A 16,837-nucleotide genomic window follows, 5' to 3' on the forward strand; every position below is an offset into this window, starting at 1 on the left:
TGCACTGAATGAAAAATAAAAGAAATTATTTACACTATTGGAAACAACATTAAAAATTAGCCTGAACTTACACCGTCTATACATTCCACATAAAGTTGAACCCCCCCCTTTTTTTTTTTTTTTTCAATACGAAAAGTTTGTATTTTCCAAGGATTTTCCCCCCCTAAATGCATAAATACTTAGGGCTTGTCTACACTGGCCAATTAAACAGGTTTTCGCCATCCTCACTGTGACTTGTCTACACAACACAGGGCCAAATCCCTGATTCAAATGCGGACTGCCTTCACAATGTGAGCGCAGTTCCACATTGAATATGCCCTATCCATCCCTTAAACTGGTGTAAAAAAAAAACACCTTACTTGTTGCTCTGGACTTTGCAAGAAGCCCAGGAGCAATCTGCAATGAAACCGGAAGGGCTGTCTACACACACCTCCCATTGTGTTGCCTGGCTCTGTTACTCTGTTACTCTGTTACTGCTCCCTCTGAGGTCACAATGATGTGCCCAGCCATTAGATCAGCACCTTGTTTCTGACTTATAAGGGAGTGACTGAAGAAGAGACGGTTAAGAAGTGATATGATAGCCCTGTTTAAATATCTGAAGGGATGTCAGCTTGTTTTTTGCAGCTCCAGAGAATAGGACCTGGAGCAATGGATTCAAATGATAAGAAAAGAGATTCCACCTCAACATTAGGAAGAACTTACTGATAGTGAGAGCTGTTCAACAATGGAATATGCTGCATTGGAGTGTGGTGGAGTCATCTTCTCTGGAGGTTTTTAAACAGAGGTTGGATAGCAATCTGTCGGAGTTGCTTTGATTGTGTCTTCCTGCATGGCATAATGGGATTGGACTGGATGACCCTTGGGGTTTTTTCCAACTCTATGATTCCATGTTACTATGATCTATGCCAGTGACGGCAGTGCCGAGCAACACAGTGGGATGTGTATGTAGACAGCCAATTGGCATCACCATGGAGTACAGGGGGAACAGGGGGAAATCTAAGGCAGCTCCAGGGCCAGAATACTCCAGGAGCAGTACAGAATATTCTGGTCAGTGTAGAAACTCTACAAATGGTTCAGGTCAACATCCAACCGATCAGTTCTTGAGGTTCCACTAAAATCATTTACAATGATTTTGTAATCAAAGTCATTTTGTCTGGCAGGGGACGGACAGTAAGGAGCCTAGCTTCCTGTGGAAGCAAGTTCCACAGCTTGGAAGCAGCCATTGAAAGCCCTGGTGGCGTAGTGGTTAAATAGCAATAGTAGCTTAATTTATATGCTGCTTCATACTACCTAAGTGGTCTCTAAGCGGTTATGACTGTAAGCTAATTGCCCCCAACAATCTGGGTGCTCATTTTAGCGACCTCGGAAGGATGCAAGCCTGAGACGACCTGGAGCCTCTGGCTGGTATTGAACTCACCACCTTAATGGTTTGTGGATGAGTGGCTGCAGTACAGGCATTTAACCACTGTGCCAACAGGCCTCTGAATGCCAGTACTGCAGTCACTATGTTGTAAGTTCCATCCCAGGGCTCCAAAGTTGACTCAGCCTTCTATCCTTTTGTAGATTGATAAAATGAATACCCAATTTGTTGGGGGCTATTGGCTTACAGGTTGTAAACCACCTAGAGTGCTGAGTTCGCTGATAAGTGGTATAGAAATGTAAATGCTATTGCTATTGAGGATGCTTTCTCTTGTATTGTCTCTAATGTGTCTTTGAGCATGGGGGAAGCAAGAGAAGGGCTCCTACATGGATCCCAAAGCTGGGACAGACTTATACGAAAGAAAGGGGGGAAAATGCTTTGTTTGCATAATTGAAAAACTTAATAATAGAAAAATTTCAAAAACACTGTTAAATGTGTTGCAGACATACAGACTGATGATCAGTCATAAACAGTATGTTTTCATATAAATGTATTAAAACTACTAATTAAATAGTTTACTCATGTAGTTGTACTAAAAATGCTATATTTTTTAAAAATTGCCCTTGAATTTGTGAACAGTGTTATTTTTTATTACCATAATAATAACTTCCCTGTCCTGATGAATGTTTTTCATTTATCTTTAGTACCTCTTCCTCTGCTTTAAACCTAAGTCATTTAAAAGCTTTCTTAAAAAAGTAGTCAGTCATACAGTACAGTATTTGGTTTGTAGGAAGATTTCTGGTGCCCGATCGTACATCTTGTTCCACTGGGCTCAGTGCCAGCTCTTGGTGGTCTTGCTTGTTTGATGAAATAGGCAGATTCATGGACCTTTGGGTTACTGCTGCAACATGCCATGGCTTCTCTTCTCTTGTCCCATTCCATTTTTGATGCCTGTGCTTCAAGCCAGGGGTTCGTCCCTGATTTACATGCCATACAATTATTGCTGTTGTTGTATGCCTTCAAGTCATACCCTAAGATGAACCTACCATGAGATTTTCTAAGGTTTCTAAGGTTTCTAAGGTGACTTGCCTAAGGTCACCCAGTAGGATCCCATGGCCAACCTGGGAGTCAAACCCTGATTTCCAGAGTCACAGTCCATTCATGAAACTACTACGCCACACTGCCTCTGATACAATTATAGCCAGAGGGAGAGTCCTTTTGCAAACTGCTGCCCAAATATTCAGATTGGACTGATGATATATGTATACAGCCTGATGCGAACCACTTACGCTATTGCTGTAATGCTGCAACAGCCATGTCAAGGGACACCCATTATCTTTCGCATTGGAGCAGTTCACCGTATTCAAATGCCAACTCCAGAAGACTTCTCAACCCTGTAGAATGGGTTTTGAGGCTGTGTAAGGCTGTGGCTACAATGGGAAGGGACACTGCCAATATTTCACAGATGAAAACTAGGACATGTGAGGAGAAGCAACACTAGAACATGGTCAAGATGGGGGGAAAGTCATTAATGGGGAAGAGCACAAAAGCTAGGAGAGGCTCCTCCCTCCCCCGCCTTACACTGAGTTAGTTGAGTGCAAACCCCATTTGTATTTTGAATTCAGTTTTGAGCTTCCTCAGCTTGGTGGATAGCTTCTAGCTGACAGCTAGGAAGAGGCAGAGTCTGATGGATCTGCCTTCTCAGGAGTCCTGGTGCTGGCCTGGCCTTTTTCCTTTCCTATAAACTGGTGAGAGGTCTACAGGATGACACCAGTGGTGCTAATGCAACCCACTTGAATTGCATCTATCCTGTAGAAATAATGCAGTTTGGCACCATTTTAACTGCTATGGCTCCATTCTACAGAAGCTTGGGATTTGTAGTTTGGTGAGGTACCAGCACTCTTTGACAGAGGAGGCTAAAGACTTTCTAAAACTACAAAAAATGTCTGAAGTGGTGCCACACTGCATTATTTGTAGTGTAGATGCATGCTAGGTCCGGTATACATTGTGCTCTATGCAAATCAGAAATCTTGTCCTATACCAGTATTATTTACTAGGGGAAAAAATGCCTGAATCATGACAGAGAGGATGTTCACCTGGAAGAAGGATCTTGATAACATTGCTCAGACCCATAGAAAACGTAACTGGAAAGGGTTTCTCTGTGGGAGGGTCAATACTGTGGTGTGGATTTTTTGGTCTGTTGATAGCAAATATATTTCCTTGTTGACACTGTTCTGTCAAGCAATTGAGTCCTGGGGTGTTGTGATCATAAAATCCCATTATCATCATATAGGAAGATTAATATTGGCCATATTAAAATTCTGCAGCTAGTAAGAATGGTCATATGTCTGACTTAGCAAAAGAAATTAAAGGAAATTGGAGAGAAATGACTCCAAGGAGGCAAACGCAGATGATTAAAGTTGTTTGTATGTATAAAAGTTACATGAATCCTGATTTTGCTCAGGTTTATTCCAAAGTAAGTCTCATTTATTTCAGTTTATTTTATTCCTAAGCACTAATGTTCATTCATTCTTCCCCCCAGTGTGACTACACACATCCTTGCATATAAGGAAATGTCAGAAGAACTAAGCATTTTAGCAGAGGGTAAAAAAGATTAAGAGACCCATGATGGCTGTCCAAGGCTGCCATAAAGCAAATAGACAAGAATTGTTCCCACTTGTCAATGAGTGTAGGACACGAGGTACTGAGGCTGAAGTTGCAGGAAGGCTGATTTGGGTTATATATTAGGGTATACTTCCACTGAGAGAGTGAGCAAGCATTGAATTATTGTTTCATGTTCTCCAATTTTCTGAGTTCCAGGGGCAGCTTTACAGTCCTTGTGAGAATAGAGAACTTGTGGATTTTTACTGCCTTTTATAATAAAGTGCTTTTAAATAAACGTGCAGGTTGAACAGGTGAGAAGCAAGTATGCCTACAGTCACTCCTCCTTGGCCCAGAAGAATGTGAATTTATCTGCTCCAGGGCCGACCCAAGACATTTTGCAACCTGAGGTGAAAGTAGCGTGGTCCACCCCACACACCCTAATTTCATACACCTGAAGCCAACAAGGTGGAGAGTTGAGTCTGGGGAAGAGCTGCATCCTCTATCATAGTTGGGTGCAACATGTACAGTCATCCCTCCGTATCCATGGATTTTTTTTATCCATGATTCAAGCATCCACAGTTTGAAAATACATTTTTTAAAATGTATAAATTCCAAAAGCAAAGCTTCGTTTTGCCATTTTATATAAGGGACACCATTTTGCTATGCCATTGTATTTCATAGGAAAGGAGCAGTCACGGATTTTGTTATCCATGGGGGACCTGGAAAGAAAAACCTGTGGATAACAAGAGCTCACTGTAATCTTAGGAGACAGAAGATACATGGCTAGCAATAGATGAGGATTTGCAGTTCTGTTCATGAAGAACTGAAACCCAAAATCTCTGATAATAAGAGTTTACCAACGTTCACCCTTTTCTTTACATCTATAATGGAAAGAACCTGAAATTTCTTTTTTAAAAATGTAAATATGGTAACAACAATTGAAAAATTAATCCATTCAGGAGTGGACTTGGAGCACTTAGCATTTAAAACCTGAGGATCCTTTTATATTACACATGTATAACACTATGGATTCTACCTTAATTGTCATGGCTCCATTCTATAAAATCCTGGGATTTGCAGGAGGGGTCTTTAGGATCCTCAGCCAAGGAGCTCCTCTGGTTCTTCTACCAAACTACTGTGCCAGTTCCAGGATTTCATAGGATGCAGCCATGGCAGTTAAAGCAGAATCATAGTGCTATAATTGTGTAGCATGAAAGAGCCCTCCATTTAAATCTCTGTGTATTTAATTGTGGCTCGAATCCAAGTGCTAATCCCAACTAGAGTGGACATATTCAGTTAGTCTGTTCTAGCTGAGATTACCAATTGGATTTCAGACCACAGTAGTAATGAAATTAACTTGCTAACTCTTTTTTCTAAGAGGCTCTTCTTCTTTTTCTTGACAGGTTCCTTGGCTACATGGCAGGTGGGTATAATGTGGCCCATCCACACTGGAAATAGCTGTATCTGTTGAATATGAGAGGTGTAAGTGGGGAAAAACTTTGTTTGAATTAGTTTTTGTGAGAGAGAAAAAAATACTGAAATTCACAAGTGTTCTTGCAGAATGAAAAAAGTAGCTTAAAAATCTGAGAAAGTGAAATGGATACATTTTAAGTTGGCTTCCTGTGGCACACCGTTCCTTTGCTACCACTCCTCACCTCCCTGCCCCAGCATCTGCTGCTTGAGGCAGCTGTCTCACTCTGGAGATTATCACAGCAGACTGGTGTCTCGTCACAACCCCACTAATTTAACAATGAAAGCATACTGGTTTGGCATCATTTCTTATCACACTTTCCCCCATGATTGCATTTTGATGACCCATGGTTGCCTGATCTGTTTTATGCACTGCCAAACCAGGGACAGGGGAGCACTTTTGGGGTGCCAGGTATTCAATGTTTAGCCAGGCTGGACATTCACATGAAGCAGCTGGTTTTGGGAAGGAGGTGTTGACAGCCAGCATTGCTTGTCTGCTGTTTCTTCCCAGAGCACAGGGCTGATTTGTGAATGTGCTTCAGGAGGGGGGCAGGAGCCCTGGCCAGCTTCAAGAGGGCAGTTAAAGCTGTCTCAAAATGATTTATTTCTGCAGTGTGATTTGGACTGCTGAAGTGGAATCTCTTTTCCTTTAATTTGAATCCATTGTTCCAGGTCAAGTTCTCTGGAGCAGCAGAAAACAAGCTTGCTCCCTCCTCAATATGACATCCCTTCAAATACTTAAACAGGACTATTATATCATTTCTTAACTGTCTCTTCTCCAGGCTAAACATGCTCCTTCTAAGGCATGGTTTCCATACCCTTCACCATTTGGGTCGCTCTGCTCCACATCATCCCCTAAGCACATTCCCAAGCAAGCAGCTTGTGAAAGGTGTTGATAGCTGGGATCACTGCAAGGGGGAGGAGGCAGAGGAGCAGAATCACTACCCATTCACACCTCGTGACTGTCTGGGAAGTGAAACTGCCCCAGAAAGGAGCTACTGCACTAAAATAGTCATGGAGTAGCAGTGACATTGAGAGCTTATTGACAGGTTTTGCCTGTGAATGAAAAAGTGCACAACAGTAACTAACTGAATGCAAGGCAGCAGCAGGATGGATGGATAAGGACCAGTCAAAAATGCTTTTATTTTGTGGAAATTGCACTTTTTTAGCCTCATGAGATAATCTCCTTTATCTAATAATAGTCCTAGTCCTGAGCACCACAGTAACTGGAATCTGTTTTTTCCAGCCAGAAACGTCTTTTCCAAATATTTAAAAATATTGTTCCTGTTTATTCTGTTGCCTCCTTGTTCGCATAGCAGTTCCTCTTAAAACATTAAGTCTGTCCACCCAGAGGGATGTGTTGGGCTCTTGAAACAACCCAGTTTAATGATCTACATAATTTCCAGCATCCATTTTATGAACAATGACAAATGAAATAAAATGTACAACTTTGCCCTGGAATTGTTCCAGTGGTCGATGTTTCTTGGCTTTGACCTTTCTCTGAGATTTTTGTCAGGCCACATAAATGCCAAGGGCAGTTTTGATGCTCTGTGTTAAAAGAAAAGACTGGAAAAGTTCATTTTTTTTACAACAATTCCCAGACCCCTCCCCCAGACCCGAACTAACAGGTCCAGTTACTGGAGATTCTTGGGTTTGTAGTAAATTTCCCAGTTTGCTCTTGGCAGATTGATATGGGTAAAAATGCTCCTTTAAAAATCCCAGTCCCAAGACATAAAAGTCTACCATAAAAGAGGAGTAACATGCAACAGAAAACCAGCTCTGCTCAGGACTATATATATCACTTAATATCCATTTGTTAGAGCAAAATGGCCAAATTTAGACTTGCGTAGGGCCTAACTAGCCATTACAGGCAATGCGTGGCTTCCGCTGTGCCTCTTCTATGAAGCCTGCTGGTATTGCCTAAGGAAAGATACGTGGGATGTGGCATCAATACATTTAATGTCTCTGTTCCCTGAACCAGCAGTTAGCAAAGAATTAGGGTCAAGAAACATTAGATACAATGCCATAAGAACAGTTATTTTGGATCAGACCAAAAGCCTATCTGTTCCAGCATCCTGTGCCTAGAGCCTAGCTGGATGCCTCTGAGAATCCAGCACAGAGGACAGGAATTGCATCATACAGATCCCCTCCAGTTGTCCTGATTTGGCAGGGACATTCCCAATTAAAATGTTTTGTCCCGCCACTTTTAAATTCGCTTTGCCAATATCCTAGTTACCTTTTCCTCCTCCCACTTTTGCTTTCTCCTCAGATTACTTCAGTTGCTGCAAACTGACTTCAAAGTGTAAAAGTAGTTTCCACTCAAATTCAGACGATGAGGGGGCAGAGTCCTGTCCTTCCCAGAAGGCTCAGTCAAAAGCAAACTGCTGTGGTCTTTCCTAGGTAATCTTCTGTATTAGTATCTTTTGTCATGTTGACCATACTTTGATGTTGCTTGTCACAGTTGTCCTAGTTTTCATCTGTGAATGTTGGATGGCATGTATACATTTCTGTTCCTAGACTTGCCAGGGTGATACATGGAGGAGAGCTCAGTCAGTGACAGCCATGTGTCTATGTAGCGTGAAAGAGCCCTCAGTTTGAATCGCTCTGTATTCAATTAGTCCAATGCTAATCACAACTAGAGTAGACAGAGTGACATCTAATTAGCTGCAAACTGTGCAGTGTGAGCCAAGAAGTCCTTGGTCCCAATCTTTGTTGCTGTTGTGTGCCTTCAAGTCGTTTCTGACTTCTGACTGCCTTAAGACAACCCCATTGTGGGGTTTTCTTGGCAAAATTTGTTCAGAGGAGGTTTGTCAGTGCCATTGCCTTCCTGTGAGGCTAAGTATGTGTGACTTCCCAAGGCTATCCAGTGTGTTTCATGGCTGAGCAGGGAATTGAACCCTGGTCTCTAGCGTCATAGTCCAACACTAAAACCGCACTGGCTCTGATTCAAATCTTACTTCTGCCATAAATTTGTTCATTATGTCACTTCAGGCAAGCCCACTTATCTGCCGATCTAGGTAATAAGGGGGTGATTACATGGGCATGCCTTGCATTCTTTGCATTTTGGTAAGGTATTACACATAACTGAGTGCTGGTTTACATGCCCAAAAGCTATTGCATTGCAATCTACTTTTAAGTAGACATGCATTGAAAAAGGATGTACTGTTAATCTTGGTAGGATAATGTCCATTTTAGTCAGAATTTAGGGTGCCAGGTCAAATAGAGGACAAGGTTCTGGTACATTTAAGAGCTGTGTGGAAGAAAGGATTTCAGAAAGAGATCAGGATGTACTGGAGCCCTGTCCTGTAATTTACTGGTGACTCTATCATATTTACACCTGGCCTTCCCCATTTTTTTCTGGGCGAACCCCCATGACCCTAATCCAGGGCTTGGCAACTGTACAGGGCAGTTTTTGACCCCCTCACCATCCCTTCCCCAACAAGCAGCACTGATGCACCTGAAAACCCTGGTAGTGATGTTGTTCCACTTCTGAATTTTGCAAGACAGGGAGAAATTGGTGCATCTTCCAGTGGTTTTGAGCCATTCTGTGCTGAGGGCAAACATTTGCCCAATGTAAATAAAAGAAACTGGAATGAGGGGCTGCAGGGGGCTTCATAGGAGCTTAAAGAGCTGGACTTTGAAGCCTCTGAGAGCCACATGCGTTTATGGACTGCACTTTGCTCACCTCCACCCTAGGCCTGTTCACTACTGGAATACTGTATTCCCATTCCTGACATCCAGTGGCATTACTTCTGTTTGTGCATCCAGTTTGGGTGTCCAAAAATGACTGGGGGAGGATGGTTGGCAGCAGCAGAGTGCCCTGCCCCCCTCCCACTGCTTTGCTTGCTTCCTCCTGGCTGGCAGGCCAGCACCCAGCCAGAGCATCCTCCCCCAGTAGTGGCCATTGCTAGTCAGCTGTGCTGGGTCTTTTGGACTGGCTATTTAGGATCTGGTGTGGGTACTACAGAAAAGGAAGCAACGCCCTTTCTCACTCACTCAGCAGCTGCACCAGTCCTGGTGTACTGCTACACCAGGTTTACACCTCCTGATGTGTCACCCAATGTGGTCTGCACTCCCTGCACCTCTCTAGTGACACCCCTACTGACTTCATTCCTCAACTGAACCCATCCTGAAACCAAAGAAGTCCCCCTCCCTGTTGTAAGGATTTCTAAGATAATGCATGCTAAGTTGTTCAGAAAAGATTAACAGTGCAAATCTCATTCAAAGGGTGGGTTCGAAAGAAGCACAAGTATCTTCTGTCAGTAGAAATTGCCTTCTGTCAGTTGATCTCAGGATTCTAGCAAATCTTCAGGCAGAACTTCAGGCTAAAAATTAAAAAATGGGGCAGAGAAGAAATTGGATGAGGTGATGTAAGACTGAGCTGTGATAGCTCCAAACCTCCCCAGTCCAGAGATGCAGCTTCAGTGCTGGCATAAAGTTAAACTAGGGGGCAAATGCTCCTAAAACTGGGGTTGGCAACCGTGGGAGGCTAGGAGGCTGCATTAGCCCCTACTCTCTGGGGACCTTGGAGGATTGCACTACCCTACTGCATCCCCTGCAAAAATAAATAAACGCACGAATAAAAATTGCCCCTCCATATTTCAAAAGTGCCTCTAGGGTGCATGGGGAGCATTTTCACCTTGTTTGCATGCACTGGACTATTTTAGGTCAAGGGGAGGCCTTTTTGAACAACACGGAGTAGAAGTCACTCCTTGTTTCAAAAAAAGGCCTCTTCTGGACCCCAAATTGCCTGGGGAGCCAAAAAGCATGGAGAAAATGCCCCCAAGGACAATTTACAGCATTTTGAGACAAGCAGATAAAAACGTTCTTGGCTTTTTTATTTATCCCCAGGCTGCCCTGGGGGTCACAGGCTGCTCTTTGGCTGAACTTATCCTAAATAATTTCTAACATCTATAGCTGGAAGGAGTTTAGAGTTTCAGCTTGGATAGTATCACTTGGGCTGTTTCTTAGGGCTATGCTCTGTAAAGGGCTAAAATATGTGCAACATAGTATTATTCTGTTTTATTGGGGGCCTGTTCTCTTCTTATAACTATGGTTTTGGGGACCCAGAACTGCTCCATTTCTATAACAAAGTTAGTGCTGCTTTATCCATTTAAAACTAAAATAGTATTTAATGAGTACTTGAATTTGGCCCCAGTTACTTAGACGTAAAGCCCAAAGAGAGACTGAATGAAACAAAACATTTTCTTCTAGCAACGTTTAGAAATAGATGTTTCTTAACAAGTCTAATTGTAGAGAATTGTTTTTTGTCTTGATTTAAAATGTGGAAAAGCTACTAAAGGCTGAACAAAACTCCTCCACGGACTAGATCCAGCTCACTGGCAGGCAGTTGGTCATTCTTGTGCTAGGAGTGCATCTAAGCATGCATAGTAAACAACTACAATAACACCAGTTGAGGGAACAATTACTTTTGGCAGATGTTATCATTCTATACTTTATGGGGCCCATAACGATACCCTGTTGGTAGATAAGATAGTCAAGTACTGTTGAACTATAAACCAGAGGCAGCTGCCTCTATTCTCTCAGGGTGGGCAGGATAGATTAGAAACAATGTTTAGGATTTGTTTGCCGTGTCTTTCTGTCCTAAGCCCCTATTGTTCTAGCAGCTGTGCCAAAATGAAGTCATGCATCAGGTACACTCAATTGTTTTCAAATTTAATAACATAAATGTTAAATAAAGGTCTTTCAGAGACGTTCAATGTTCATTTTATTTTACTTTTATTGAAACAAAAGTTGTCTTTCACAAATGCATGCATGACTGGATTTTTTGAAGCTTGGTGGGGTGAACATGTTAATCTAAATTCCATGCCACAGAGCAATGGCAGATTAAAGACACTGGCTAGCTCAACACATGAATGGTAAACTAGGCTGTTGTTTTCTGAATCTGGCATGCTGTTCCTGTAAATAAACCATGGTTTGCTACATAGCTGCAAACCACAGTTATAAGCCATGGCTTGTGGTTGCCATTAACTCAGGTTTGGTTAATCCATGATTTGTGATTATGTTAGCTGTGGTTTTCCCCAGACTTGTTCCCTGTCACCTGAAACAAAAGTTGACAAAAGGGAGAAGAAAAATCAGAAATTAGAAAACGGAAGTATGGTTTGTTTGGTGGTCGGTAGGAAAATTCTTGGTTAAAGCAATAAATCCTAGTTAAAATAAGATGTGGCTTAGCATGAATTATAAATGCAACCAGTGATTTTCGTGGTTCTGCATGATGCCACAAACTTTGAGATTACTCCTCTTTGTTTCCTAGAGCATCATTTTGTGTCCTTAACTGATTTTTTTTGTGGAAATAATAATAAAAAAAGCATGAGAAGCAATGAGAAAACTAGGGGATGGTTGGAAGATGCCTGCCTCTCCCCAGTTTGGTAAACAAGGCAGGGCAACTGATCCATGAAAGTTTCGTCTAGTGGCACTTTAGAAGATGGGCAGAGTTGTGATGGTTCATAGGTGGGGAAACTTCACATATGTCCTAATCTGACAGGGACAATCCTTATTAACCGTCTCTCATCCTACTTTTTCAGCTGTTTTTAAAATATCCCAGGTCTTCTGTCCTTCTGGCTTTGTCCTTAGCTTACTGCTATTGCTGCAAACTGAGTTCAAAGTGCAAAAGCAGTTTGTATTCAATTAACTCAGCAGGGAGGGGAGGAAAGAAGGAGGCAGAATCTTGCCCTTCTCTGTAGGTTCCAGCAAAAACCAAATGATGCAGCCTCTTCTAGTCTGTGTGTTTTTCCTCAGTTATCACATGGAGGCAAATAGTGGGCAAACTGATTAAATCCCATGCAGCAACAGGATTTTAAAATCCACTTTTACAGGTTGTTTTTCAGACGCATTTGCATCAATGAGAAATAACGCAACATTAATCCAAACATAAAGTCAACAAAAACCACTCCTTTTTACTTTCAGGAAGTTCCCAAAAGTAAAACAGAATGGATTTTGTTGACTTTGCATTCAGATTAATGTCACATTATTTCTCATTGAAGCAAATGTCGTCGGAAAAACTACCCGCTTTCGCGGGTTATTTCTGATTTTTGTTTAGGTTAACCCCAAATGTTGTGTCAATTTCCCCCCCCCCCCCCCCACTTTAACTCAAGTTTCTGAGTGGGATCTATCCTGTGTGATAAACTCCTCTGATATTTCTTGACCACATGTGTTCCAGCTTTCATCTATGAAATGTTGGACACTGTAACTACAGTCACCCAGATGTTTTGGGGTTCAGCTCCCCCGAAACAACCCAGCCAATGCTAAAGGACTGTGATAGTTGTAGCCAAAACAATTGGAAGAAAAGATAGCAGAGGAGATTGATGAACTGCAAGGTGAGACTGTACAAAGAGTATCTCAACAGAGTCAGTTCCTGCGGAAAAGCCCACTGTTATGTTAAAAGCCACATAATTATCTCATTTTTGATCTGGGTAGCCTGGACTGGTTTGGATTTGATATTTCTAGTGCAATGAAAAGTTTTTCTCTCTCTCTCTCTCTTATTCTCTCTCTGCATTGAAGATAAACTGCACTCCTGTCTTCCCAATAAAGAAAGAAAATAAATTGTGATCACACTGACAGCTAGCTATCAGAGAAGTAGTTGTGTTGTCTCTTGCAGCATAAAAAGGAAGAAGGGGCGGGGAGGAGGAATATGTCTGCACCTTTAAGATTATCTGATATTTATTTTCCTCTAATGTTATTTTAATTTGTTGTCTGCCTTATTTTATTGAATGTTAACATGTACTAATATGTACTGTATTTTCTGGCGTATAAGACTACTTTTTAACCCAGGAAAATCTTCTCAAAAGTTGGGGGTCGTCTTATACGCCGGGTGTCATCTTATAGGGCAGGTGCAGAAACTTCTGAGCCGGACTGGAGAATCTGCAGTCACCGCATATGTAACTGAAGGGCAGAACAAGCTGCAGGTGTCCAGTAAACCCGGGGTATGTTTGCAATACCGCTCTGATAGTCTTGGAGACAGGGAGGGCTGGGCAGGCAGGGAGAGCTGACCAATCCAAGCAGGCTTTGTATACAATAAGTTTTCCTGTTAAATATCTGCATGTCATAAGCCTTTGAATTAAAATTACCATATTGAAATCAAATCTGATGTTTTTTACATTTTTATTTGGTGTGTGTTGGAAGAGGGGTAATCTTATACGGCGAGTATATCCCAAACTCTATATTTTAACTGGAAAAGTTGGGGATCATCTTATACACCCAGTCGTCTTATACGCTGGAAAATACAGTATTATATTTAATTATTTTTGTAGAATGTATGCCATAGGCAGGTTTATTTTATCTATTTTAATTTATTGTATATACACCACTGTGTAAATTTACAGCACTATATAAATAAAGCTTAATAATAATAATAATAATAATAATAATAATAATTATTATTATTATTATTATTATTATTTAGTATGAGATTTTGTGGGTATAAACCCAGATGACTAGCATGCATTTTATTTCTCAAATAAATGTATTTTATTTATTTATTTATTTACTTATATCCCGCTCTTTTCCCAGGACTGGGATTCAGAGCGGCTTCACAGCTTTAAAAAACAGTACAATTAAAAACATTTTTAAAAATGTACATTAAATAGAAATTTTAAACTGGTCCAACATCCCAGCCTGTCCTTATAGCAATTCCTTAAACGCCTGTGTGAATACGTAGGTCTTCACCTGCCAGTGGAAGGCCATCAAGGAGGGAGCCGTTCTGACCTATTCCCTGGGAGATCAGAGAGTTCCAGAGTCTAGGGGCAGCCACTAAGAAGGCCCTCCCTCATGTCCCCACCAACCGTGTTTGTGATGGTGTTGGGATGGAAAGAAGGGCTTTACCAGAGGATCTCAGAGTCCGGGCCTGTTCATACCAGGAGAAACGGTCTGCCAAATAGTGTGGACCTGAGCCATGTAGGGCTTTATAGGTAATAACCAGCACCTTGAATTATGCCCGGAAACAAACTGGCAGCCAATGAAGCTGTTTCAGGGGCATTGTATGGTCTCTGTAATCTGCCCCTGTTAACAGCCTGGCAGCAGCTCTTTGAACCAGCTGAATTTTCCAAACTCTTTTCAATTGTAGCCCCATGTAGAGTAGCCCAAATGGGATGTAACCAAGGCATGTACCACCATGGCCAAATCTGGCTTCTCAAGGAACGGGCGCAGCTGGCGCACAAGTTCTAAATGTGCAAAAGCACTCCTGGTCCCCACGGAGACCTGGGCCTCCAGGTTCAAAGCTGAGTCCAAGAGTACCCCCAAACTGTGAACCTGTGTCTTCAGGGGGAGTGTGACCCCATCTAACACAGGCTGGATCCCTATTCCCTGACCTGCCTTCTGACTGACCAGGAGCACCTCTGTCTTGTCTGGATTAAGTTTCAACTTGTTTGCCTTCATCCAGTCCATTACTGAAGACAGACACTGGTTTAGGACCAGGACAGCCTCCTTGGCTTGGGGTGGGAAGGAGTAGTAGAGTTGGGTGTCATCTGCATATTGATGACACCGCACCCCAAAACTCTGGACAACCTCTCCCAATGGTTTTAAATTAAATAAATTAAATAAAATAAAAATGGCAGCACAATCTTTTGATGGCGTATTCACATATCGAGGGAAGGACACATAGAACAAGTTTTTTTCTGCTTGGAATGAGCCAGCATGGCATAGTGGTTTGAGTGTTGGACTCTGGAGGCCAAGGTTTGATCCCAAGCTCGGCCATGAAAGCCACTGGTTGAACTTGCATAACTCATAGCCTCAGTGGATGGCAATGGCAACCCCCCTCTGAAGGAACATGCCAAGAAAACCCCAGGATGGGATTGTCACAGATCAGAAATGACTTGAAGGCACCCAATAGCAACAACAAAAAATGCTGGATGCTCAATAATTAGGTAGAGAGTTTGCGGGTGCTTTAGCTAAATCTCTCTACCTAGAGAATAAATTCACTGAAAATATTTTGTTTTCAGATCTGGGCACCAAATCAAGGAGTACTTTTGAGTCTTATACCAATGGTAGCTTTCTCAAAGGAAAGTTTTCCTTTTGCATTATGATAGTACTAACCACAATTCTGCAATATGAATACAGAAAACTGTACAGAGCTTGGGCAGGAAGGAGAGGCTGGATTCCAAAGCTATGGGTGAAAAGTGGTAGGCTGCATTGCTGCAATGATGCTTTGATTGAGAGTTCCTGCATGACAGAAAGAGGTTGGACTGGATGGCCCTTGCAATCTCTTCCAACTCTAGGATTCTATGATTCTGTGATTCTAAGTCACACTCTCTCAGCCTCAGAGGATGTCACTGGCAAACTCCCTCTGAAGAAACTTGCCAAGAAAACCACATTATAGGTTCACCTTAGGGTCACCATAAGCCAGAAACAACTTGGAGGCACACAACAACAAACAAACAACAAGAAAACCCTATAAAATAATGGGGTCATGATAACTGGAATTCACACATACACATTCTGGGAGCAAGGATTACTTTCTCTGCTGGTAGATCCTTCCTTTGCCCCCCACCTCTAAGAATGACTTGTAGGTTGCCGCCACCAGACTGAAACTTCTGGCACATCCTAGTTTGTTCAGCTGGGAAGTTCTAAGCCCTTTTACTAACATTCCCTTCCTTCAGCCTAGCAGGGGGTGTGAGTGGGGGATAAAAAGAAAGGCACTTTGGATTTCCTTTCCCACAATACAGCCCTTAACAAAAACCTTGTGAAAGTCCTAACAGCACAAAGGATAGTCTTACAATTTCACACATGGAAAGTTTAGTGAGAAATCCCTTACCCGCTCCCGTCATGAAACAACATACCCAGATATCAAATATAAAAAAGGAGTTTATTTGGGGGATGAGGAAAGGGGCAAAAAGGGGGAAGATAGCAATCACAGCCACAGAATTCCAAATTAACATAAACGTTCTAGGGACGGGAGGAGGACTCTCGTGTGCGCGCGCGACCTCCCAAAAACGGATTTTATCGCACACGCAAAAGTCCTCCAAGAGGCCCTGTTCCGTCCCCCGTCGTGCACCCGTTCACGTCCAGTCCTGACGGGCATGATTTTTGCCTGACGGATTACCTTCCGTCAGCAAAAAATGGCGCTTGTCAGGACTGGACACGAACGGGTGCGCGACGGGGGACGGAACGGGGCCTCTTGGAGGACTTTTGCGTGTGCGATAAAATCCGTTTTTGGGAGGTCGCGCGCGCACACGAGAGTCCTCCTCCCGTCCCTAGAACGTTTACGTTTCTGTGTGCGATAAGGTCCTGAGTGTCCAGATCACATGCAGAGTTAATTGCAGAGAAGAAAGATGTTCTGGGAGAGATAATTTGGCTGTCTGATTAAATGCTATTATAACCACCTTTCAGAAGCGATCAGACTATTCCATTTACAGGAATCTGTGTCTCCGCAGAAATAGATTATTCTCT

This window comes from Sceloporus undulatus, chromosome 2, assembly GCF_019175285.1.
Source record: "Sceloporus undulatus isolate JIND9_A2432 ecotype Alabama chromosome 2, SceUnd_v1.1, whole genome shotgun sequence".
NCBI classification, from domain to species: Eukaryota; Metazoa; Chordata; class Lepidosauria; order Squamata; family Phrynosomatidae; genus Sceloporus; species Sceloporus undulatus.